The sequence below is a fragment of the Canis lupus genome, chromosome 8 (genome assembly GCF_003254725.2).
Source record: "Canis lupus dingo isolate Sandy chromosome 8, ASM325472v2, whole genome shotgun sequence".
Lineage (NCBI taxonomy): Eukaryota > Metazoa > Chordata > Mammalia > Carnivora > Canidae > Canis > Canis lupus.
The window spans coordinates 40,522,668-40,550,509 of NC_064250.1; positions in this window are offsets into that span (position 1 = coordinate 40,522,668).

Consider the following 27,842-nt stretch of genomic DNA (forward strand, 5'->3'; position numbering starts at 1 on the left):
AAAAGACACACAGCACATTTACCAAAACTGCCACATTCAGAACTATAAGGCAAGTCTGAACATATTTCAAAAAAAATCAAAATCGGGATCCCTGGGTGGCGCAGCGGTCTGGCGCCTGCCTTTGGCCCAGGGCACGATCCTGGAGACCCGGGATCGAATCCCTCGTCGGGCTCCCGGTGCATGGGGCCTGCTTTTCCCTCTGCCTGTGTCTCTGCCTCTCTCTCTCTCTCTCTCTCTCTCTCATCAATCAATCAATCAATCAATCAATCATATCAGAGTATGTTCTTTAATTTTAATGGAATCAAGCTGAATAACTAGTCCATATCAAGAAAATAAAGAAATAAACTGGTAAATACCTACAGTCCAAAGGAAAAAAATCACTAAGGAAATTATATAACCAATATTAACCCAAGAGTTTAAAAAATACATATTCAAACCATGCTTATACAAAATATATAGCCTTAAAGGCATACAGTAGAAAAGAGGGAGGCTGGGGGCACCTGGCTGGCTCATTCAGTGGAGTGTGCAACTCTTGATCTCAGGTTTATAAGTTCAAGCCCCAGGTCAGGTGTAAAGATTACTTAAAAATAAAATCTTAAAAAAGAAAAGAAGGAGGATGAAAACCAATCCACTAAGTATCCACTTTAAGAATTTAGAAAAAGAGGGCAGCCCGGGTGGTTCAGCGGTTTAGCGCCGCTTTCGGCCCAGGGCCTGATCCTGGAGACCCGGAATAGAGTCCCACATCCGCCTCCCTGCATGGAGCCTGCTTCTCCCTCTGCCTGTGTCTCTCCCTCTCTCTGTCTCTGTGTGTCTCTCATGAATAAATAAAGAAAATCTTTAAAAAAAAAAAAATGTGAAGTGACCCAACGGCCAAACATCATTCAAAGCAATCTGCTTCATTAATGAAATAAAAGAGATGAATTAATTCTATGATCATCTCAACAGGTACAAAAAAAGAAATTCATGAAAATTGAACATGCATTTTTTTAAAAAACAACTTGTAGCAAACTGGAAATAGACAGTGACATCCTTCATCTGGGTGTCTATAAAAAACCTAAAATTAAAAAAAAATAAAATAAAACTGAAGTTCTTAATTATCTGTTCCAAACCCACACTTCTTCCAGTCTTCCTCGTTTCAGTAAAATGACTTCTGTCCATCCAACTGCTAAAGCCAAATATCTGAAAGTTATTATTTAGAGTCCAGTCTCTCTTTCTCCAACCGGCCTCACATCCAATCCATTGCCAATCTAGTGATTCTACTTCCAAATATTTCCAGAGTTCACCCACTATTTTCCATCCTGTTCATTACCACTCTGGGCTTCTACATCTCTCACCTGCATCACTACCATCGACTTAAAATTAGTCTCCCTAGTTCTACTCTTACCCCCTCCAAAGCATTATCCAAATCCACTTAGCAGACACAGTGATAAACCAAAAATGTCATTCAGATTATATCACTATTTCATAACTCCCCAATGTCGTTGGAAAAAAGTACCAAATTCCTATCGGGGGTACATGCCTCCATATCTCATCCTCGAGCCATCTCCCCCTCACCTACTACATCACAGTGGCTTCTTTCCATTCTTTGAATTTGCCAGGCTAGTGCTCTCCCCAGCACTGCTTCCACTGCGTGCACCGTTTCCCCACTTCTCATTGGCCAACTCTCGTTCAAGCTACAGGATTCAGCTAAAATTATCTCTGCACAGAACCCCTTCTGGCTGCCCTATCCTTCTCTTTCTCAAAATCCTATACATTTCCTTCAGAATTCTTATCAGAATTTGCAAATCTATATTATCTTGTACTTTTACTTTTTAAACCTCTGTCTTCTTTACTACACTGTAAACTTCGCAAAGGCAAGGATCATGATTGTTTCATTCTCTTCTGTTTCATCTCTACTTGTCCTAGTGCCTAGTACCTAAAAACTTTCAATAAATCATTGTTGAAATAATAAATGAATATTTCATTTTTCCAAATATTATATTTCAGTAGATTACTTCCACCATGCACATTTTGAGCCACCATTGTTAGTAGTTATAACTGTAAGCAGTTCCAGGCATATAACCTTGAGCTTTTAGATGAACAAATGAGCACTGTATCTCACCTAGACCCGTGCAATTAATTCTAGCTCCTAAAAACCCTTATCTACTGTCACTAAGTTTTCCTACACATGGATCTTATGGGAAGTTATTGCAAACAGGCAGAAAAGCAAACAAAGGCAACATATTAAGAGTTAAAAGCTTTTATTCAGCTATAGATAGTTTTCTGGCTGAGCAGACTTCAAAGTCAAGTTAGAAACCTTCATTTTTGCAGTAAGCAAGTAATGTTCCTAAAACAAAATAAATTGTGCAGCTGGTAATATTTATTTACAAATGCCCTATGATCACTTTCTAGAAATGCTAAATGATGAGAAAATCTCAAAAGGCAACAGCACAACACAATCTTTTTGTCAAAAATAGTATCATCTTTATGTGATGACCCCAGCAAAACAACCTTTATTAGTTTTGCAATTCATCTCTAACTCCAGAGTGATACAAAGTTAATTTGGGTATACCTTTGCATCTCTTTTTTTTTTTTTTTTTTGCATCTCATTTTTTCTAACACAAAATGTCATTGCTAATGCTATGTGAAAATAGAATCTGTAGAGGCCCCACATTCCTAACAAACTTTAATGATGGGATCAACTTCCTTATTATCCCAGAAAGAGAAGAAATAAAATTTTTACTTTTCTTCATACATTGAAAGACATGTCCATATGTGGTAGCATGATTAGAATCAGTTCTTTCTAGGATTAAACCAAAATCAAAATCACCAGCTGATAATCTGATACAAAAATGTAGTCAACTCAGGGGAAAAGGAGAAACATCCACTGTCTAACTCCTTACTTAAGAAAATTAAAAAGAGGGACTCCTGGTTGGCTCAGCGGTTGAGCACCTGCCTTTGGCTCCAGGACCCTGGGATCAAGTCCCACAGTGGGCTCCTTGCAGGGAGCCTGCTTCTCCCTCTGATTGTGTCTCTGCCTCTGTGTCTCTCATGAATAAATAAATAAAAATATTTTTTTAAAAAAGAAAGAAAGAAAAATATATAATTATCAAACTGTGGACCCAAGATCACTTAAGGGGTACTCAGGTAACAAGGGCTTTGTTGGTGGTAAGCTCAAACTCCAGCTCCTTCACATACAAGTTGTGCGACCCTGGACAAGTTACTGAACATCACATAGCTTCAATTTATCCATCTATAGAAGGAGGATAACAATGCCTCTTCAAAACTTTCCTGTGAGAAAGCAGAGATTATCTATAGAAAGTACCTGGCACGTACCTGGCACACAGTAGGAGTTCAATAAGCAATATTAAATGGAATGAATATTGGCTTGTCTTTCTATTCCTTATTAAAAATAGATGAAGAAAAGGAGAATGGGAACTAGCAAAAAATATTCTTAAATACTAACATACCACCTGAGGATGTTTAATACTGCCAGGAAACCTAAAACCTGTCCAAAAAGGAATGCGATGGATAGAAACATAGCTGGTCCCAGGACCATGTCCCCAAATTAACATTATCTAATAAACTGAGTGACACTAAATCTGTACTACATTGAGAATAAGTTTTGGAATCCCATGGGTAAGAGATAGGAAGGGAGGAAAGGAAGGAGGTGGAAGGAAAAGGAATGGGAAGGGAAGACACGGAAAGAGAAAACAAAGAGAAACCAATCAACATCAACTGTATTAAAGTTTGCTTATAAGCAGAATGGTAGGGGACTGTCTTCTTCCCTCTGATATATTCCCCATGAAGGCAAAGACCATAGCAGTTTGTTCACTTCTGTATACGCAGTAGCTAACACAGTGCCTGGGACATGATATTTAATAAATAGTTGTAGAATGTACAAATAAATGAATGAGTGCTGCATATGTCTCTGGAGTCATAAAAATTCACCCTGCAACCAAGAACTTGAAAACACAAAGGACTGATTTTATCCATTGACACTGCATGTTTAGAAATGGAATTCCAGATATAAGTGTTCCCAGGTTTGTACCTAGTGGCTGTCTCTTAACCATCTCTCTGGCCCTGCAAAATGGCCTTTTCAAATAAAGATGTGAGTATCTAGCAAGGTGGCCTCAATTTCAGCTCTCACTCTGACAATGTTCTCAGTTGCCTTATAATACAGTTTCTGGTATTAGATATTAAAATTCAGAAAGAACTGTTTAGAGACTCTAGGTTGTATACAAAAAAAAAAGCAACTCAAAGATAGAGCTGAGCAGTTAGAAATCAGTCAATACAGTGTCTGCTCTCATTACTGAGAAATGCTTAATCTCATTATTCAGTTTCAGGAGAGAACAGGAGGCATATTGTGAAATCCAATACAGACAAAATATATAGCTTCAAGTTAGCAACAGATAAGATAATGCTGCAATTACCAATTTCAACATAACTTTGCCTGTCAATAATTATAACTATTTAATCAAAACATTTTAAGAATATTTTTTGGTATATTGCCTATTAACATTTTTAAAAAATGAGTCAAATGTGCCCCATCAAATATACAAAGGCTACAGTAATTTCATCTGGTTGATAAGAACCACTGGATTTATGTTTCAAGACATTTTCTAGAATAATTCATATAAACCTGCTACCAAAACACAGAGCTGTGAGGATTAATTTTAATTGTGTATATAGAAGTGCTTTGCAAATATTTGGTCAATGTATGATGACATTATTGTTTCTTGCTCAGCCAGTTAGCATGCAACATGTAATGAAGTCACTTTCCATCTTTCCCTGCCTTTCAGTTAGAGGCAAGATTTTTCTTCTCTTTCCTTCTTAAACTAATGAGACTGTGAAAAAGCAATCTCAACCCATCAGAAGCCACCATATTTCAGAAATGAAGTGATTTATGGGTAGTAATTACATTACAAAAAGTTTATACATCGTTTGGGCATCATTCAGGGGAAAAGGCATAGTATGTTACTGCTGTTATTAAACCCCAAAGACTCATTGATCAAGAATATAAAGATCAGCCACTTGTTTTGTTAAGTAATTAACTTAACTCTTCCCCACAGCTCCCATTCAGCCTTAGAATGATCCAGTTTCTCATTGGTAATGAGGGTCCCCAATAATATATTGAGAAGAGCTACTGAAAGGTGATACCTATTAATTGCCAAAAGTAATTGTCATTTTGTAATCGTATTATTATCCAATTTGCTGCCACTAGATCATTAAAGTGCCAATTCACATCTCTGCTTTAATGTATTAATAAAAAAGACAATCATTCATTTATTGCCTTTATAATTCCTGAGATAATTATACAACAGGCTAAAGGTATATTTTTTCTCTGAGTCAGCAAACAGCCACTTAAGGTTCCAGTGGTTAGAAAATTAACATACCAGAACTGACTATAAGAGGTAACAAATATCCTCAGCTACTTTATTCAAAGTGCCATAGGGCCATTCCATAGAATAGTGTGATGAAAAGAAAGAGCTTGCCTCTGTAAAATAGTCTATTCCTTTTTTCTCCATTCTTTCCCAAAGGAAAGTATCAGTCAAATAGAATGAAAACCTTGTTCAGGAACAAGAAGGTGGTTTCCAGTTTGGTTTACAGGCCATGTGTTCTTCAGTGGGCATGTGGTCCAGGACAGGCTGCATTTCTAGGCCACAGAGGAAGCACTTTCATCTTCAGTAAGTCTCATCTTGCCTGAGGAAGGGTTTAAACATCTCTGCGGCATGGAGAAGGAGGCCAGGGGGTCACTTAACAGTCAGTGTTGAGAGACTGTTTTCAGGGTTTGGTTTCATTATTGTGCTTGAAATTCTGGCAATTCCCAGATCGCAAGTCTCTTCTTAAATACAGATACAAAAACCCATTCTGCAGATAAATAGAAATAATTTAAGGAGTCTCTACTTTGGATTATTTGTCCTAAATTTCACTATAAATAATTGAGCTTCAACTCAATTGAAGTGTCAATATTTCTTATCAAAAATTTATGAGAAAAAAAGTTCTATTGTTGCATATTTTTTTCTCTGCTCTTCTATTTGCCACATTTGAGACTTGAAATAGTTGTATTAAGTGCTCCCTGGAGCTACACACAGCAGGATTCTTCAAGATATTGTGGAAGCCACTGTCTTCTCTCAAGAAGGCTTCTGTGCAAGTTGCTTCTCCAGCTGTCACAGTCCCACTGATTTCCTTTATTCATTCCTGATATTGTTCTAGTGCAGAGGTTGTCAAACTATAGCCAGCAGGCCAATCCATCCAGTCCATCTCCTGTTTTTGTAAATAAAGTTTTATTGAAACACAGCCCTACGCATTTGCTTACATACTGTCTCAGTCTGCTTCACTCTACATCAGAGTTAAGTAGTTGCAACAGAGGCTGCATGACCCACAAGGTCTGAAATATTTATTATCTGAAACTTTGCAGTAAAAATATTGCCAATCCCTGTTCCACTGGGGTTTTTTGATCAACTGTCACAGAATCTCCTCCTCTACAAAGGATGATCTTTATTTTCACCCTGCTTAATGTTTCACTCTTCTTCTCTCTGGATTATTCTTTCTAAACTACAGCATCTTCTTTAACTTCCAAAATTTAACTCTGACATTTCATCCACCCACTCCCCAGTGACTTTGAGAACAGTTACCCCAAGGATGCTCAAAGATGCTTGACAATTTCTCTTATTGATCTGTAGCCTGAGAAGGAATCACTCTCTAAGTGAATCTAAAAAGTTCATTTATCCCTTCAAGTAATAGACATTTGATGAAAGTCCTTCCTATGCACCAGGCACCAATGCTGAGAATAAGGCACTGATTCCATAAATAAAACACAGTCTAGACCTACCTAGAAACTCAGAGTCTGGCAAGAAAGCCCTCATATACTTCACGGTATTATTGTTGTTTACAATTGTTGTTTGTTTTAACATTTTCTAAGTTAACATCCCAAGAACTGTTAAGGGCTTTGCATATATTAACTCATTTAATCCTCATAACAATCCTATGACAAAGATGCTATTATTATCCTTATTTTAAAGATTAAGAAAAAAAATTCAGGCATGAATAAAGGAATAAACATAGGTAGGATTATAGCAAAGGTTTAGTAATTTGCCCAAGGTCACGTATTTATTAAGTAGCAAAGCTGGGATTTGAACCCAAGCGGTAGGGCTCCAGAATTCAAACTCTTATCACTTTGTCACCAATTTTTGTCTTCCCTTCCCGTCACCTAAGAGACATGTGGGCTTACATGTGGGCCATCCCTGAATTCCCTGACACATAATATGCAGAGCATCTGAGTTATGTTGTGCAGATCCATATTCACTCCCCAGCATCAACCTGTTCACTTTGTGGGAAGATAGGTGGGCCCTGGCACCTTCAAACTCCCAGCCATCTGGGGATGCCCTATTTCTTAGATAATGATTCTAAGACTAGAGCCTTTCAAAAAAGGAAAAAAGGTGATTTTAACTCCCCTGTTGTGGGAGGAGAGGAAGTATCATCTTTTGGCAAAGCTAATGGCAGCTATTTCCGACTTCCAGGAGAGAGGCAAAATTCCTTTTCAAGGGAGACTATTCTTTAGTTTAGGAAAAATACTTGCTATATCTTAACAGGGTACTTTTATTTGAGACTTGGTTTTTATTTTTTAATTTTTTTACACTTATTGTAAAAAGCCCCAGAGCACAGATGGAGATGAGTATGTGACAACAAAGAGTGTTGAACTACTCTACATAATAAAACGAAGAAAATTTTAAGGGCACCCCAAAGAGAAAAGATAAGAAGCTTGGGCTGATTGAAAATGGAAGAAGTATAAAGGACATCTAAAGAGTGAAAGAGGCCTCCAAAGATATTCATGCAGTGGGGCCATAGGAAAAAAATTGGCCAGGGATAAATCCTCTGTCTAAAGATAATCAATGACCTTTAAGACTGTGATGCCTGATACTAAGTTTAAAGTTGTTTGCTAAAAAAAAAAATAAAATAAAAAAATAAAGTTGTTTGCTGTGCTGGGGCACCTCGGTGGCTTAGTCAGTTAAGCATCCAAATCTTGATTTTGGTTCAGGTCATGGTCTCTGGGTCATGGAATCGAGCCTCACATCAGGCTCCACACTCAACGCTCAGTGCAGAGTCTGCTTGAGATTCTCTCTCTACCTCTGCTCTTCCACCTGTTCTTGCATGTACTCTCCCTCTCTCAAACAAATAAATGAATAAAATCTTCCAAAAAAAAAAAAAGTTGTCTGCTGTGTGATCCTGAGAGGGGCTGGCAGCCTGTCCAGAGGAGGCAGGAGCAGTGCAGCAAGGGAGAGGCCATTGTGGGAGTAAGATTGGATATTAAAACAGCCTCTGAATACAAGGCCCTATCACGATTGGAAAAGAAGAAGCAAATCTATCCCTATTCACAGATGTAATGATCTTATATATAGAAAATCCTAAGGAATTCACAATAAAACTATCAGAACTAATAAAACAGTTCTACAAGGTTGCAAGATATAAGATCAATACATAAAAATCTACTGTATTGGGGACCCTGGGTAGCTCAGTTGGTTAAGCATCCAACTCTTGGTTTCAGCTCAGGTCATGATCTCAGGATTGTGAGATCCAATTCCACATTGGGCTCTCCTCTCAGCACGCAGAGTCTGCTAGGGTTTCTCTCTCTCTCTCCCTCTGCCCCTGCTCTTGCTCACATGTGCTCTCTCTCACTCTAAATAAATAAATAAACCTTTTTAAAAATCAGTTGTATTTCTATACACTAGCAATGAACAATCCAAGATAAAATTAAGAAAATGACTCCATTTTCAGTAACATCAAAACAAATAAAACACTTAGGAATGAATTTAACAACAACAACAAAAAGCTACACTGTTACACTAAAGACATCATCATGAAAAAAATTAGACTTAAATGGAAAGACATCCTATGTGCATGGATGAGAAGACTTAACACTGTTAACATGACAATTTGCCCCAAATTGGTTTAGAGATTCAATGCAATCCCTATTTAAAAAAAAAAAAAAGAAAAAAATTCTGCTGCCTTTTTCATAGAAATTGACAAGCTGATCCTAAATTCATTTAGAGGTACCAGAGACCCACAATAGCCAAAACAATTCTGAAATATAACAAAGTTAGAGGGGACTAGTTCTACCATTTCAAAACTCACTACAAAACTACAGTAATCAAGACACTGTGCTGCTGACATAAGGATAGACATATAGAGCAAGAGAATAGACTTAAGAGACCAGAAATAAACTCATATACCTATGGTCAATTGATTTTCAATAGCAGAGAGAATTCAATGGGAAAGAATCATCATTTAACAAATGGTACTAAGACATGCAAAAAAATGAATTTGGATACTATCTTACACCCTACACAAAAATTAACTCAAAATGGGCCAAAGACCCAAATGTAATATCCAAAACTTACATATAAACAGTTTTATAACTCTTTAAAAAAAAAAAAAAGCAAAGGTATACATATTCACGATTTGGAATAAGGCAATGGTTTCTTAAACAGGACACCAAAAGAGCGAGCAAAAGAAAAAACAGATAAATCAAATTCCATGAAAATGAAAAACTTTTGTGCTTCAAAGTATAGCATCAAGAAAGTGAAAGACAAATCCATAGAATGGGAGAAAAACTTTGAAAATTTATATAACAAGGAAGTTACATAAAGAATAAGTAAAGAACTCTTATAACTCAATAATAAAAAGCCGATGTAGTTAAAAAGTGGTCAAAGAATTTTGACATTTATTCAAAGAAAATACACACAGGACCATCCAGCCCATGAAAAGATGCCCAACATCACTGGTCATGAGAGAAATAAAAATCAAAACCACAGTGGTATAATTCACACCTACTAGGATAGTAATAATTAAAAAGATGAACAATAGTGAGTACTGGGACAGTTGTAGAGAAATTGGAACCTTCGTATATTGTAAGTGGGAATGTAAAATGGCTCAGCCACTTTAGAAAACAGTTTGACACTTCCTTAAAATGTTAAACAAAAGATACAACATGATCTTGCAATTCCACTCTTAGGTATATACCCAAGAAAACTGAAATCATATGTCCACAACAAAACTCATATATATATATATATATATATATATATATATATATATACACATATATATATATGTATATATATATATATATGTTCATACTTTTTATCCAAAAAGTAGAAATAATCCAAATATCCATCATAATGGATAAACAAAGTGTGATATATTCAAACAATGGAATATTATACATCAATAAGAAGGACTATAGTAATGGGACATATGGGTGGCTCAGTCAGTTAAGCATCTGACTTGATTTTGGTTCAGGTCAGGATCTCTGAGTCATGGGATGGATTCCTCTATCAGGCACCATGCGCAGCAGGGAGTCTGCTTGAGATTCTCTCTCTCCCTCTCCCTGCCCCTCCTCTGCCTCTCTCTCTAAAATAAAAAAACAAATCTTTAAAAAAAAAGGAATGAAGTAGTGATACATGCTACAATATAACTGAACCTTAAAAACATTTTGCTGAGTTAAAGAAGCCAGACACAAAAGGCCACATATTGTGTGATTCCATCTTTGTGAAATGTCCAAAATAGCAAACCCATAGAGACAGAAAGTAGAATACTGGGGGGAAATGGGTAATGAAGAATGACGGCTAATGGATATGAAGTTTCTTTTTTAGAGTAATTAAAATGTTCTGGAATTAGACTGGTGGTTGTACAACTTTGTGAATATACTAAAAAAAAAAAACCTGAATTGTACAAGTTTAAAAGCATGAATTATATATGTGAATTATGCCTCAATTTAATGCTTTTTAAAAGCCTCCTTTTCACCAAATACAACCAAAAGAAGGTGGCCTTGAAAAGAGGAGGCAAACAGTTGGCAGAAGGGGGACATCCCTCATTCCTAGAGAAAGACTAAAAAAAAGCATGGTCTCTTTTTTTTTATAATTCAAAAGAATTAAAGGCGGTTTCTAAGGCATTCGTGTTTGAAGTACTGTACCAAATAGCAATTTCATCTAATCTAGAAAGTGGTTTCAGACAGTTCTGATTGAAAAGAAAGGGAAAAGAGATTTCCAAAATGACGTGCTGTGGGCAGATGTTTTTTGCTTTTTAGAGTGGCAGGAGTTCAAAGAAGGCATGTAGGATTCTCTGGCTGCGGAAGAGGCTTCAATCTCATAAGACTAGGAATGTTCTCAGAGAAAGCAAGCTGAGGGTAAATTTGCGGGCTGAGAGCCAACCCCAGCTGGGGTGTCACCCAATATAGGGGATGAGGATGTGGCTGGATAGGCCGGGAGATCTGGAAGAAAAAGTAACTAGGCAAGAAGGCCCTTCCCCATCCCCCTCCTGCCCTCACCCCTTCCGGGGGCCTGTGCTGGGGCTGTGGGTTCACGGATGCTCTGGACCACACAGGTCCATTGATGAGACTGTGGCAGAGCCCATTTCTGTGTCCTGGTTGATAACTTGAGCAAATGGGAAAAGAACAGTGCACCTCCCAGTTCTGTCCTTCAACCCCCTAGTTTTTGTTCTCCACAATGTAATAAACACCTGCATTGGTCAAAATTTGCTGTTGACCTTGTGAGACCAGTCAGAGCCCCATGGGACTTGAGACTTCACTCTTCCATGGAGGGCGCATGGTCACTGGAGGAAGGGGGCACTGAAGGGAGAGGGCAATGGCCAGTGGGGCAGGGGTTGAATATGTGGGATGCCCCCAGAAGACCTCGGAAGCATCCCATGGGAAAACCCTACCCCCATTGTACTCCTTCCCAAGGCCCAGACTAAAGGCCTTTTTCCCCATAAGGACAAAGGAGGAGATAGCTAGTACATAGGTAAAACACCACCACTACCCAGTCTCTGAAAGTCAGTCAGGAGAAAAGGGGTATCATCTCCTCCTGCCTTATCATCAGGGAGCAATAACACTCACCATGGACGGCCAAGAGCACAGACTCTTCTCTGCAGCTCAGCCAGAAACAGTGGGGTCCTGGTCTCCAGCTTCTGCTGCAGAGGAGACCACCCACCATATGACAGGTAGTAAAAGAGGTCTACCACAAATGTTCTAGCCCCCTAAATGTGGGCATCTCCAAAATGGCCTCCTATCAATCAGTGGTTTTAGCTCCAGTTCTGAAATCAGATGGCCCCAAATTCAAATCTCAGCTCTTCTACTAACAAACTAAGTGACCTTGAGCAAGGTGCCATCTCAAAAACACGTAAGAGGAACTGTTAGGTTTGGAGCTGAGGGAACTCATCCAAAGGTATAAACTTGAAATTCAACTGTTATTGAAAGTAACTGAAGCTATGGCCCAGAGGAAGGACAGAATGGATAGAGGGCTCAGGACTGTCAGGGAAAATTATCAAAACCTTGGAATGGACAACAGAGCTGACTGGGCTCTGAACACTGCCCAGTGGGTCCTGCAGGGATTATCCTATTCTGTAGACCTGTGCACTTTTGATTGCCTTCCTGTTGGCCAGTCTACTTTACAACTCTCTTAGGGGTAGAAGTTAATTTGTAGAAAAGTGATAGTAATGCAAATGATTGTTGTCTATAGCACTGTGACGAATTTTTGTCCCTACAGAGATATAATTGACTTTTACTCTGTAGGAAGATGACCCCTCATGTTATATTTTATTGTTCTATAGGATATTAACCATCTTGCATCTATGAGTAGATTCATTTCAGCATTCCTGAATATATCTGCATGTGTTCTTCTATCTGCATGTGTTCTCCTTTGACCTGATTTTAACACATTAGTGGTTTCTTCATTAATTAATGATTACATAAAATCTTTGATGTATTCTCTTACATTTGTGTGAGAGTCTTGGATTTTACCTTTTAGAAAATGATGCTTTAGCAGGACCAAGCCCTTGAGGAAAGCCAACAGATGGTGGAGGAGCATGACCTTGCGAAGGAGGGAAAGAAAATGCAGCCAATGAGGCAAGGAAAGAAGGAGGAGTGTCTGGGCACAAAAGTCAAGGTAAGACTAGTGTTTTGAAAACAGAGTGAGCAACTAAATCCAAGGGGCATTTAATTAATTTTCATCTTACTTGACCACACAACTGCATTCAACCCACAGCCCTCCTTGCCGCTGCTCTGCACCACCAGTCCCTCCCACAAATGTGAAGCAACCTTTTCTAAACCACACAAAGCACAGGATGTCTTGTTACTCCCTTCTCCTGTGACCAGAGGCCTACTGTCTGACATTTACATAACCAAGGGAGTCTACTCAAGCGTTCTTTGTAGAGCAAGGAACATTTACTTCAAGGTGATTTTCTGTTCCCAACTTGACTGAATCAGATAGCACTAAAAAAGAAGAAGAAGAAGAGAAAGAAGGAAGGAAGGAATGATCGAACGAAAGAAAGAAAAGGAAAAAAACTCAAATTTAATCTATCCTCACACCACTTTAAATGAAGTATATATATCCTGCCATACTAACATCCTTAAGGATTGTCCCACAACATTAGCATCCTTGGAAGACAGTCGGTTGGCAAATTTGATTGTTCCCTTCATTTTCAACCACAGATAGGAACACTGAAAAGAATTATACAGCTGTATTTGAACACACGTTAAGTTACCCAGTCCCTCAACCTTCCTGGTACTTCTTACATAACCTTGAGATCTCAATTAAGCCCAGTTTCCCCCCTCTTTTTCCCATGTCTGACCTCTAGATAGATTGCATTTACCATAGCAACAATCTTCCTTGTCGTGTTCCAACTCCAACAATCAGAAGGCAGAGCAGGATGTAGAAAAATTACTGAAACCCAGCCAATAGTTTTTAAAAAGCAACCCCCTGGGACGACTGGGTGGCTCAGCGGTTGAGCGTCTGCCTTCAGCCCAGGGCGTGATCCTGGAGACCCGGGATCGAGTCCCACATCGGGCTCCCTGCATGGAGCCTGCTTCTCCCTCTGCCTGTGTCTCTGCCTCTCTCTCTTTCTCTGTGTCTCTCATGAATAAATAAATTAAAAAAATATTAAAAAAAATAAAAAAATAAAAAGCAACCCCCTCCAGATGTTCTCTAACCTTAAAAAAGCAAAAGCCACAAGGAGCAGCTTGAAGATGCTCTCATGTTTTTCATCCCCATTTGTCCAGGTTGAAGGAAAATCCCTCAACTGCCAGCAGGCATCATTACTTTTCATTTGTTAAGCACCCAATGAATGGATCAGCCTCTTGAATTGGGTGCACTACTGCACCACCTGCTATGATCTTTCCAGGTGTGCCAGCAAATGACATTTAGCTAACAAGCCTGAAGTTTTTCTGCTCATCAGAAAGGCACTTAAAGACATTACCCATTTGTCTAGAACTGGAGGTGGCTACAGTCACCGGCATCCCAGATGGTACCACTTTTCAGTATTACAGATTTTAAATGAGAAACCTGAATCCCCCCAGAGGGATCTTCCCTCTCCAGAATCCACCGTCTCACCTTCTTCCTAAAGGCAAAATTTCAAAGATGCCCTGGTGGTAATTTTCAAACTTTAAAGTTTTTGGTACCTATTCCGATGGCACTTGTGAGTGCATGCCAATAATGTCTCTGGTAAATTCCAACGGTTGCCATTCTTGAACTTTACCAAATGTCGGGTCATTCTAATGAGTAGCCACTAGATGGCAGGCTTCAACCTCCTAAAGGATCTCCAACACCAGTCTTGGTTGCCTACAGGGTTGGGGGACACTGGAATGACAAGCCGTGGGCAGAGGCATCGCTTCCATTTATTAATATTCCCAGGCACAGCTTGAGGAGCTCTCACTTCACTTTAGGGAGATGATTTGTTTAGGCATTCATTTGGCTTAAGAAAAATAATTCACTAATCACGTGTCAGGTGTCGTGCTTTTACATTTTAGCTCCTGCCTTTATAGAAAAAATGTCTACCTATGAGATCCACAAGAGGATGTGTATATGTGCAGAATATTCACCTACATGTTAAAAGAGCAACATAATTTTCCAGGGGTCCCAGGGAATAAAGAATTTACCTACTGGGAAAATAAATGTAGATATACATTACTGGAACACACACAAATCAGAATGAAAAATCATATTAATAGCTTGCAAATACCATTTCAAGTTCCAGCCATAATTATAACATTCACTATCAATCCTATTTGTTCTTTCTGACTTTTAATGACTCAGTCACCTACTCAAAGATAAGAAAATAAAAGTACAAGAATCTGCATTTTAAGGTGTCAGTCACATCTTCAAAAAGCAGAAAACAGAAAATCTGTCCCAACTTGTTTGGAAAGAGAGAATTATCACTTGTACCCATGAGGAATCTACCAGTTGGGGAGAGGGCTGCTGGGGAGGGAAGGCAGGGAACAAATGAGGACAGGGATCCACACTGGGGACGGTGGTTACACAAACAGAAATAATCTAGGTTCTCCGGGACGAAATAAGGAGGTTAATTTAGTTGCAGCTGGATCAGGACGACTTCAGAGCAATAAGAATCAGGTAAGGGCAACAGAGACACTTAATAGAGGACATTTTAGACTCACAATATAATGACATAATTTCCTTAGGGCCTTAAAAATAACAATAGCTTCCAGAAGGTAGTTAGCATGCAGACTGGAAGATTACTTCAGCTCATCCTGTTCATAAAGACACACACACGGGGCCATCCCCAATCACCAGTAATTAAATTCCACCACTCTCTGTCCTAAGCAGTCTTGCACAGTGACCATTAACCCTCTGCCCCCGAGTGGGAGAAGCGACCTGAGAACACTGTCTGCACAGGCCCGGGCTCATAATGACAGCAGCCGTTCCCCTCCCTCCGAGTGTGCGTCTGCCCCCGGGAGGGCCGGTGCACTTGGCACATTAAAGAGCGTTTATAAACAGTAGGTTAGAAGAGCTCAGGGGAAGAAGAACCATGTAACCAGTGATGGTTATTAATGACCATTATTATCCTTGTCCTGACCCAAGAACATTCCTCCAAGAATGTTTACTTAGCATGCAGGACTGGAGCTGAGTCGAACGTGAGGGGCTCTGAAACTCTGCTATTAATCTACCAGTTTTTATAGAGAGAGGAGATTGCTTCATGAAGTTCTCTTCTTAAAAATTAATATATATAAATGAAAATTTTAGAGGCCCCCATATTCCACCAGAAGAGAAATGGATCGATCCTCTGTGTGGTGAGTCACGTAATAGAGGGCATTAGGGCAGGTTTCACATGAATAACATATTGATTTCCCCTTGTTACTTGATTCAACTTTATTCCTTTTGGATTGCCAAAGGCCTCTGTGACAGCATAGGCTGTGGTCTGGAGGGCGGCTGGGAGCTGTATTTTCTGGTCCTTTATTTATTCATTAAAGTTTTGCTCTACCAACATCTGAGTGAAAGAGAGGATTCGGTTAAAGCCAACAAGTATGCTGATCCTTTCCGGATTTAAAAAAGGCCGTGAAGGTAGAGGCACCAAGAAAAGAGGCAGGCCATCCTCAGTGTGACTCATGCTATTGGGGGGTGGGGGGGGTTATCTTTTTACTTGTCAAAATTTCATATTCATTAATATAGTACCGTTAATATTTTATATGATACAAAAAGATTTTGAGGAAAAAGTGAACATCTCCTTTTGCATACCTGCCCCCTCTACCAATCCGTGCATCTCTTGTTGGTAACACTGTTAATACTTAGGTATGTGTCTACCTGGGATTTTCTGTGCATTTGCATCTATAAATACATACATAGTTTTCTTTCCACAGAAATGGAATCACCCTGTATGTATTATGCTAAAATATGATGTCTTGGAGATCTTCCTGTATCAGGGTAAGGAGATCTCCCTCATACTTTTTAATAGCTACAGAGTATTGTATAATTTGCAGCCTTTTTCATTTATTAATCCTCTTCCCGCTGATGGGCTTTCAGAAGATTTCCAGTTGTTAAGTAATGCTGCAGAGCTCACACACCTTGGCCTCAGAGAAGGTCCCTTGACACATGGGCAGCCAGAGAGGAGGCAACGTGGCAGTAGGATAGGTCTGAGGTGGCAGGCATGTGTCCTGGTAGTACCACCTCCCTGCCCTGATAGCCTGTGCCCCAGGGATGGGCTCAGGACATCTGAAAGGTCCGTCCATCCCTGCTTAACCCTACCTTACCCCCATGGTGTTCAGACAGGTGTAGATGAGGCTGAAAATGAATAGCCAGGACTGACTAAGCTTTCAATTAAGATGAGGATATCGAAGCCAAGTAAACAGGTTGGATCCAATGACCTGATAAAGAAGGAACGTGAGGAGTGAACACGTCCGCAATAGACACAGAGCATTTAAAGTCAATACAGCAAACAGAGACGTCTCAGCAGAATCCAGAGAAAGTAGACACCTCTGCTTAGGCCCACAGCCCAGAGAGAAGGGCAGGAGGGAGAGACAAGTCTGAATTCCCTGTGTCTTTATTCCAAAGAAACTGTGTTCAGCTGAAGACTCCCAAATATGCTTTGAATTGGCAAGATCAAGTCTACCACCATCACTGAAAGCGATTTGAGCATTGTGTGAGTTTGTTAGGGCTGTTGTAACTAAACACCACAAACTGGGTGGCTTAAACAACAGAAATTTACTATTTGACAATTCTCTTTCAATTCTTGAGGCTCGAAGTCCAAGATCAAGATGTTGACAGGGTTGCTTCTCCCAAGGGCCCAGAAAAAAACCACTCCATGCCTCCCCGTAGCTTCTGGAGGTTTGCTGGCAATCTTTGGCCTTCCTTGGTTTATGGAAGCATCACCCTGACTGACCTCTGCTTCTCTCTTTATGTGGTGTTCTCCCTATGCCCATGTCTGTGTCCAAATTTTCCCTTGGTGTAAGGACATTCATTGTATTTGATTAGGGTCATTCCAAATGAACTCACTTAAACTTGATTACCTCTATAAAGGATCTATCTCCATATAAGGTCATATTCTGAGGTACTGGGAATTAGAACTCTAACATTATCTCTCTCAGAGGACAAAATTCAATCCATAACAAGTGTTAAGTTCAGTTAAAGAGAAATAAAGCTCTAGTTTTGTGCACTTGAATTATGTATATTGAAATTTGAACCCCCAAAACTAGTTCACTTGCATCAAGAAATGGGAGAACTATTTCTTGTCTATCCTTAAAGATGCTTGGCCTATAACTTAGAAAATGTTTTCTCACAAGTTTGTCTCTAAATTTAGCAGAATTTGGGGCACCTCAGGGGTGCAGCAGATTGAGCATCCAACTCTTGGTTGCAGCTCAGGTCATGATCTTAGGCTTGTGAGATCAAGCCTCGAGTAGGGCTCCACACTCAGCACAGAGTCTTCTTGAGATTCTCTCTCTCCCTCTCTCTCTGCCCCTCCTGCTCATGCACTCTCTCTCTCTCAAATAAGTAAATAAATTCAGCAGAATTTGCAATAATCCCCAGAAAATCTGTTGTCTCACCTCTGCAAAGGAAGACCCTCAAGTCTCTGGGAAGGACTCCACTGGCCACAAAGTCTACCAGAGAATCAGCCCTAAGATGTAGCAGGTAAGTTACTAGTTGGTGGGCCCTGCACTGCAGAAGCACGAGACGAGATACCTACGACGGGCCGGGGGGTCTCCCCTGTTGTCCAGGGAAAGCATAGATATCTAAGAACAGGGAACAGGCCAGAAATCAGGAAGCTCAGGTGATGGCTCTGGTTGGTATGCAGCCTTCTCAGGATGCTTCTCATGATTCATTTTCCTGTTCATCCCAGAAAGAACCAGAGTAGCCTCAGAAGGTGGGCTGCAGGCACCTCAAGGGGTGGTCCCGGTGCCTGTGCCAGCATTTTGAATGATCATCTAGAAAGCAGGCAGGATTTATCCCAAACTCAGAGAGGAAGAAACTTGTCAGAAGCCAATTCACTCTGAATTAGTTAATACCTGAAGTGAGGTTAGCAATTTGGCAGCAGCTAGCATTATGTGGAGCTTCCGAACCTGCCATTCTCTCTTCACGGGTTCTATTAAGACATCCAGTTATGGAGTTGGTTATGGAGCTTTGTTGGGGGCTGTTGGTTTCTCGTATATGACTGCTCTTTTGCAGGAGTGCGGAGTGGGGTGGGGCTTAGGGACAGGGGTTGTCAGCACATGGGGTGGGACCATCAGAGACTGCAGCAGTACATCATACCTGAGAGGGAGCATGGAAAACCACTGTGACAAAAGCAACAAAAAACACAGAGATACACCACAGGGACCTGGTAAGTGGCTGACACCTAACTGCAAGATTGGATTAACTCCAAAAAGCACAAGTTGCATATCATGTGCATCACAGGCTGGAAGTGCTAGAAAAGCAGCCTCAAATGATGACTGATGAAATGTGGTAAATAAATGCCCCACTCCCTGACTCCAGCTGGAAGAGTCCATACTGGCTGTAGAGTTCCCCAGGGGCATAAAATCCAGTTGCCCATGGGGGTGTGTATAACACCCCTTTGCTTGGCTGCCTCTCTTTCCCCTTCCTCAAAGAGTGTTTCTTGGCATTACTTCCCAAATATACCCCTGGTTCCATAATCCTCATCTCAGAGAAGACCCACCTAGGAACACTTGCTCAATTGAATTGTTCATATTTCACTGAGATGTAAGCCAAGGCCTGAACACAGATTTGCTGAGAAATCTACCTTATTCCACACTGTGTGGGCTGAAGGGACATGCAGCATTAACAGAAGACAAACTCTAGGAGGACAGCAAGTGAGAACCGTGGTTGGAGGTGTGGAGAAAAGTCAGTGTCACTGAGACAGAAAGGGTGAGTGTGGAGGAGCTGTTTTTTCCTGCCATGTCTGCAGCACGTCTTAAAATAAGAACATGTGCCCTCTCCCCCATCTTCTCCATTTTCTTCAACCCCCATCTACTGATTCAGGAAAATGTCCTGAGCACATGGCTAGCTCTTGCTGGCTCTCTTCTGGATCCAGCCTGTCCACAGGCCTCAGGAGTTTCCACACTCCAGACTTCTCTGTCCCTTAAAGTTTACCCTTTCCTCTGTGGAATCCAACTGCCCTGGCTGTGATGGGGTCCTATGTTCAGTTCAGATGAGGAAGACTATGAAGTCCATGTTACCCTGGCATCTGAGCCCCATCTTCCCAGGACTAGAATGACCCCTGTGGACTCCTATTCTTAGTTCTCAACTGGCTCAGGATTCAGAGGGCAGATGACATGAATAAGTGGCACTTTAAAATACCAACAGTCCCCAGATATGCTACTCGCATGAAGGAACAGTGGGAGGAAAACACTTGCCCTTGTTTTGCTGGCAGAAGGAGTGTTTCACTGCTTCATTTTGTGGGCAGAAGGTCAGATGGTCGACCTGGGAACAAACTGGCAGCAGCAGGTGGCAGGAGCCACACAGCCCTACTCCAGCTGCAAACATCTGGCTTCATTCTGATTCATTTAATGAATATTAGTTCTCTTCACCTCCTCAAACCAGCTGCTCTGGAAAGCAGATTAGTGGCAGAGAAAAGAGAGCCATTCATGTCCTTAGCCAAGTCACTTCACCAGTCAGGGCCACTAAGAACTGCCCTCTTTTCTCCAGTCTTCCCAAGTCTCATGTTGCTCCATCTCCTTGAGCAAATATGTTTTCCTCTGCCAGCCAAGTCTTTGCCTCCCCCTTGGTCCTGCACTGCAGTCAGGCCCCAAGGTGTCTCGCACCCAAACCCATCTTCAGCAACTCAGAATCCTAATTCCTCTTCCAGCTTCAGGACTCCATGGTTCTGTGTGCCCACAATCCCCCACACATAGAACTTCCTAACACTTCAATTCCCCCAGCCTGGGAATCACTGCCTCACCCTACCTGGAAGTTGTGTAACTAACTGTAAATAATTCCCTGAAAATCCACTGTAGAGGTGAAACCCTCAAGACTCCATGAAAGACCCCACTGGCCACCAAGTCCACTGAAGAAGAGACCCTAGGAGGCACCAAGGTAAGGTACCATGTGGTGGGTCTTACACTGCAAATGATGGAGAGCTATGCACTGTATCACCCAGGCATGGGACAGAAAGGCAGAAGCAAGGTAGAGGCAAGCTTGTGCCCCCTAGGGGGACTCTCCTCCCTCTGGACTTATTGAAATTCATTTCTATGAGAATAGGAGGGTAGGGAGAGGATGTTCTATCACAGTGAGATCATGTGAAACAGCTATTTCCAAGCCCCAGGCACTGGCCTACATAACTCAGGGAGGCTGATTTGTGTTAGCACCAAGGCACCTATATAGTCATGGGGAGTTCACTGTAATAGGATTTGACCAGAAGGATGTTATCCCTCCTCCTGGGACTCTCATTCTCTATAACCTGACACTCCAGGAAGGCTACCAGGCTTTCCACTGAGACAGACCATGAGGGAGGGCCTAAACAAGAGCAGAAAGATCATAATCACTGCAACAAAGAAAGGACACAAACCAACTGCCCCACCTCTGTGAAATAGGCACAGTTCAAATTCAACACAGCAGATGGTCTGCCTCCAAAGTAAACATCTCAAGTATCATCTTGAGATGTTTGACAGTGATGTCCACCTGGCCTGGGATCTTTGACTCTTCTGCTACCCTTTCCACCAGCAGGGAGGAGGGAACTGAAACTCAGTACTATACTTACAATGCCATTCTCTGCCTCAAGTGTAGTTATTTGGGCTCATATCTCACCTCTGGCTAGGGGTGAGAACTCTGGGCTGAGAGTGAGGAACTGGGTTTGGTCTTAGCACTGAAAAGCTACAGATCAAGGGGAAATCTTTTACCTATTCTAAATCCCACTTCCCTACTTCAGAAAATAGATGGATAAACCAAAAAATCTCTAAAGTCCTTCCATCTCCTAAAATATCTTTACTTTTATTCAATTTAAAGATGCACAATGGTTTCATTGCATGTATAGGCCATATTCAGGAAGGGGGTAAAAGAGGCAGATGGTTGAGAATAACACCTTTTCAAGACACCATTAAAAAGTAATTTATATTTCAAGACTCCCATTCTGTCTTCTTGGAAAGCCTGAAAGAAATTCCTTCCTTTATCCGGTTGCCAGACAACCTTTCTTTGAGGCTTTCATTTCTCTTTTTTCTTTAAAAAGAAATATAAATCTAGCTTTGGATACCTGGTTAGGAGTGAAAGCTGACTTCAGGTGTCCCTCAGCAAGAACATGAATTACAGTCGCCTACCAGTAGTGTGGCTAAAATTGAAAGAATTTAAGGGAAATGCTTTAAGGCAGATGATGAAACTAAAAATGGCTAGTAGACACTGGAGGATAGGAAAAGCTATAGAAAGATTGATAATTAAATAGTGTACTGTATTTAGTGACTCTCTACTTTGCAAAAATGTCTTCCCAAGTAGTATTTTGTCTTCATGTTAGCCTTTTGAGGAAAAAGGGCAGATAGTCCCTTTTTAATTGGTGAGCACTTACACCCAAAAGAATAAATGACTTGCCTTAATTTTCCTATATGACTAATGGCAGAGCCCAGGCTTTCAGCCTCTAGCTTGGTGCTTGACTTCCAGGTGAGAATCTACAGAAGACAAAGGTTATTTACATCAATCAGCTTCCATGAGACCAGCAGCCAAAAAGGGCCAGGACAGAAAAAGACAAGAAAATAAAAAGCTGGTCATGCAGTGAAACTCTAGGCAGGAAAATCGAGGGTTACTTTTGGAGGCAGCAAGAAAAATCATACTTCTTATTTCAAGTCCCACCCAGCCCTTATGAGAACATAGTCTGCTGGGTGACCAGGGCACTCCACTTGTCAGGAGTCAACACAGTGTTTTAGGAGGAAACAGAAAGAAACTCAACTGTTAAGATCCTAAAATTAGGGTATAGTTGGCTCTGTTGTTTCAGATTCCTAGCACTATCTTACTAGTCTGCAGAAATAAAGACCATTTGTCATATTGTAATGTATTTGTTTATTTGTTCACTTTCCTATTAGACTATAAACCCATTGAAGGCACAGGCTGATGAATCATTCAGTCAAGTTTAAATTGGCAGGGAGAAATCACATCCATTTAATCTGTAAGGTTATATATGCTTGATATATTCGGCCAAGAATGCTGGAAGCTTAAAAGCACTGAAATGAAAGTCATGAGGTAGTGGTCTTAATTAATATCACATACCTACTAGAGTTAAGAGATTCATTCTTTCACTTTGTTGTGGCAACTAAAATCATGATGAAAAATTCTCAACAGACTTTCTTTGCCAAGACCAACTGTCAAGATCAATTGCCAAATTTGTTTACCATATTAAGAGTGGAGACATTAAAAAGAGGTCAGAGTCATATCACTGTATTATTATAATAACTAGTATTATTCCTAGATGGTATTGCTATTGTGTAAATTCCTTTGAAATATATAGTCTATCACTGTATTTTAAGTAAACAAATTACCAAATTTATTGGTCCCAAGAACTTTACGGAAATGTTATGTAACTCATAATAAAAGATACACAAAAGGAGATGAACCAGAATATTAAACCACTTTCAAGGTGCCTGGGTGGCTCAGTCAGTTAAGTGTCCAACTCTTGATCTCAGCTAAGATCTCCATCTCAGGGTCATGAGTTCGAGCCTCACATTGGGCTCCAAATGGGACATGGCATCTACTTAAAAAAAGAAAAAAGTTAAACCACTTACTTTCAAGGATTTAAGTAGTACTGATGCCTTAAAACATAGTTCATGAGTTGTGCTTCGCACAAACTTTAAAAATGGGAAAATAAGGGGCACCTCGGTGGCTCAGTCGGATAAGCATCCAACTCTTGATTTCAGTTCAGGTCACAATCTCAGGGTCATGAGATTGTGAGATCAAGCCCTGCAAGAGACTCCTTCTCCTTCTGCCCCTCCCCCTGCTTGCACATGCACACACACTCTCTCACTCTGTCTAAAATAAATAAATAAAACTTTTTTAAAAAGGGAAAATATTGTATAAAGACAAATAATTATACAATTAATGGTATTACACATAAAAAGTCAGAAAAAAATAATGAAAGAATGCCACCAGGAGCAGCAGGGCAGCCACCCAGAGCAGAAGCAGAGGAAGCCATTGCTAGCAGTTTCCTATGATGCCTAGAACCTGAGGGTCTAGGTGTCATGATGCTGCCTAAGCCTAATCGTTTCATACCTGGGACTTGCATCACTATTCAAAGATGTATGCAAACAGTTCATGTCTTTGATAGGAAATATTCCTGGGTACCCATCAACCTTTTGGTTCCACATCCAGAGGTAGAAGTGAGGTGAGATGAGAGGGTAGGAAGTAATGGCAAGTATCCAGATTTTTCTGAACAATATTCTTGCTCCCAGGTACCCAGTGGGCTAGGCAGTCCATTTTCCTGCCATTTCTTTTTCCTCATATTCTCCAGTGTCTATATAACGTCTGGTTCACATGCATTTTTTCCCTTACTACCATCATTGTCTCTTAGCTGGGTTTCCATCTAAACACTTCTTTTCTCCCATTCTAACTGCACAAATATGAGCTTTGAAGACCTTGATTGACTTGAATGTTGACCCTGCTAATAGTGGCTTAATTCAGGTCTGCAAGCATTGATTCCATCTCTTTTCTATTATGCCACATAACTCCTCTCCTAAAAATCCACAGTGGTTCTGTGTGGCTTAGCAAATCAAATTGAGATGTTTCTTTTGCTCAGTCTTCTTACCCAAATGCCTCTTATATCCCCATCTTTTTCTCCACATTCACAGAAGACTCTCTTCACTAATCAAGCAGACCCACTGGGCATCTCCAAAGCCTTCTCAAAAGCACTTGGCCAGACTTTAAAATATTCTCTTGCCTCCTTCTACAAATTCATGTCTCTTTTCCTTCCTTGAAATCCCGTATCAGACTTCACCTCTTCCAGGAAGCCCACCTAAACTAGTACCACTTCCCTCCATTCCACTCTGACTACTCCTCAGCATTTCAGCAGTGCATATATTCTCTTCATGGTTCGTATTGGCTGACACATAGTGGGACCCAAATAAAAACATGTTGAATAGATTCTATTGATTCAGCCTCTGAGCCATCTCTCATCTGTGTCCCTTCCTCCCTATTCACACTGTCACAGCCCCATATATAGCTCTCATCATTGTCCCTATGGACCATCAAAATAGTCTCCTAAGAGCTTCCTTTCCCTCTCCTCCTCCCTTTATTCAGACTCCACAGTGCCACCTAAGTGAGCTTTCTGAAAGCAATCTGGTCACATATATTCTTCATGGTTTCCCAAAGCTGTTGGGATAAAGTCAAAAGATCTTACCATCACTTTCAAGGCTCTTCATAATCAAGTCCCAAATAATTCCTCTGGTCTCCATTATTTTCCACTATTGATATGTCCATGTTTGAGGTAACCCTTTAACACAGGGTATGCCTTGTCATTGCTACTCCTTTTGCTAGAAGCATCCTTCCCTCTTCTGTACCTGATAAACTTTTGCTTATGTTTTGGAGCCTATCACAGATGTCACCACCACAGCTTGATGGCTGGCCAACCCAACCTTGGGGCTAGCCCTGCTCTCTTCCAGATCACCATCAGTTTAGTCTGGGAGTGAGGTAAGGAGGAGCAGGGCACACTGAGCATAATGCATTGTAATTGCTAGTTTGTGAGCCTCTTGAAAGCAGGACCAAATGTTCCTATCTTTTGCATCCACAGCCCCATTAGAGTACTTAGCTCCTAGGATGTTCTTAGTATTGCTGAGTAAGTGAAAAAAGCATTTTGTTCACACCATGTTAATTTGCATTCACTTGGAACCATATACTTCTAGAGCTGAAAGGGATATTAGAAAATATCTTTTCTAACCTGCTCATTTTTCACACGAAGAAACTTCAGCCTATAAGGATTTATGTGACTTGCCCAAGATCACAAAGAGGCAATGAGAGGCATCAACCCTGCTCACCTGATCTATACCATCTTCTGTTTATTGTACATTTAAAGTCATGATGCCAAAAGACAGTAAGTGCCCCAACTGGAGGGGAAAGCATCTTCTTCCTTTGCATTTCAGGAGAGCTACATACCCTCATTTGAATTCAACAAATATGACTAAAAGACATTTACAGACCTGAAACTCTGCTTTGCCATTGTGTAATTACCCCCTTGATACCATCTGCAAGCACATTTTAGTGAGTCTATTCAGTTGGCTTCAAATTTTAAAAATTCTTCTGATCCAATGAAAATATTCAAAACCTCTCTTAGGACAATGTATATTAAAAGATTTAAGTAGGAATGCATGGGTGGCTCAGTGGTTGAGCTTCTGCCTTTGGCTCAGGGTGTGATCCCGGAGTTCTGGGATCGAGTCCTACATCGGGCTCCCTGTGAGGAGGCTGCTTCTCCCTCTGCCTATATCTCTGCCTTCTCTCTGTGTCTCTCATAAATAAATAAATAAAATCTTAAAAAAATAAAATAAAAGATTTAAGTAAATAATTATGGATATGGGCTTCTGATACACAAGATCAAGTTACAAAGTTCCAAATTTATGCAATTAGTCTAGACAAACACCAATGTCCAGCTCTTTCATTCAGACTCTGTCTCACAAAATGACACCGATGACAATTTTCACTTCTCAGATGTGAAAAGTTGAAGAAAGACAATAATAGTGATGATCATAGTAATAACAGACACATGGAAAAGCAAAGGAAATGACAGTGTCTGTCGGTGGGGAAAAAGGAGCACTCAGATTCTTCTATCTTTTCAATATTCTACTATACTCTAACAAAGAGAAATGTTCCTCTGCAGAAAAAAATTAGATGAATTCATACTGTACTCTTTTCAGCTATGCAAGGCAATGTGCCCTCTGAATTCATCACTATCTCCTATCTGTTGACACTATCCATCATGAGTTTGTAGCCTTCTAACAACAGAGCAAGCATCTTAAAAGGTTCCAAAAATTTGTTCAAGTAAATACACAACAAAGATTTTTCAATCATTTGCCATAGAAAGGGAAAAGCCCACTTTAGAGAGATTTAGTGGCTTTTAACAGAACATCCATGCACTAATATATGCACAGCCTGTAAGCGAGGAGGTTATCTTTACGCTCCTACTAATACACTCCATTTCCACTCCTTTGTCCTACCTACAGTTAAAACAGGCTTTGGTAGTCACATTACTGTCATTCTGTGCTATCTCAAAGTTAAATCATAATGAGCTTTGAGATTGTTAGTTGTTTCTCTCTTGTTTCTGCAGAAATGCAGGCTCCTTTTCCATTTTGGAGGATCTAAGCCTCCAGGTTTCTATGATTGCCTCTTACGCCTTCTCTCTTCTTTTATTCTTTTCCCTTCTTTGGCTCAAAAAGCAAACTCATTACCAAACCAAATGCATAAGCCTCCCACACAGAATCTGGAGGAGAAAGACATCCCATTTAATTCAGAGAAGCCATTTCAGAGGCTAGACGTGGTCCACAGCTTCACTGGCCTACAAGACTCGTCAATTATGACCTGACTAAACACAGGACTGTCTCTCTGAAGACTGCTCTGCCGTCTGAACAAAATCACCGACCTGGAAAAGCAGCTACCTTTCCCGTGGAGTACCCCAATCCCCAGCAGTTTACAATTTAAAAAGTAAAATGATTATAATAATAAACTCTTATATAAGCATTGATATGTGTCAGGTACTCATCAAAGCACTTAATGTGTTTTATCTCATTGAATCCTCACAACCTGTGAGATAGATGCTCTCATTACCTTTGTTTTACAGCTGAGTAAAATGAGGCTCAGAAAAGTTAATAACTTGCCTGATGTCACCCAGCTAGTGGGTGGCAGATGCAGACTCAACTTTAAATGCTCTGGTTCTGAATTTTTGCTCTTTACCACTATGCTATGCTGCCTCGAATTAAAGGATAAATGTATCTATTAATAATATTCTTCTCACCAAAAATGCCATAGAATCCATTTAGGAAATCCAGAATTTTTTTGTAGAGATAGTAAAAGTAATAAGAATAAGAAAGGTAACAAGGAAAAAAAAAAAAGAAAAAGAAAGGTAACAAGGAACATTTATCGAGGACTTACTATGTGTCAAATACAGCTGTTATTATCACTTCTCAGGAAACC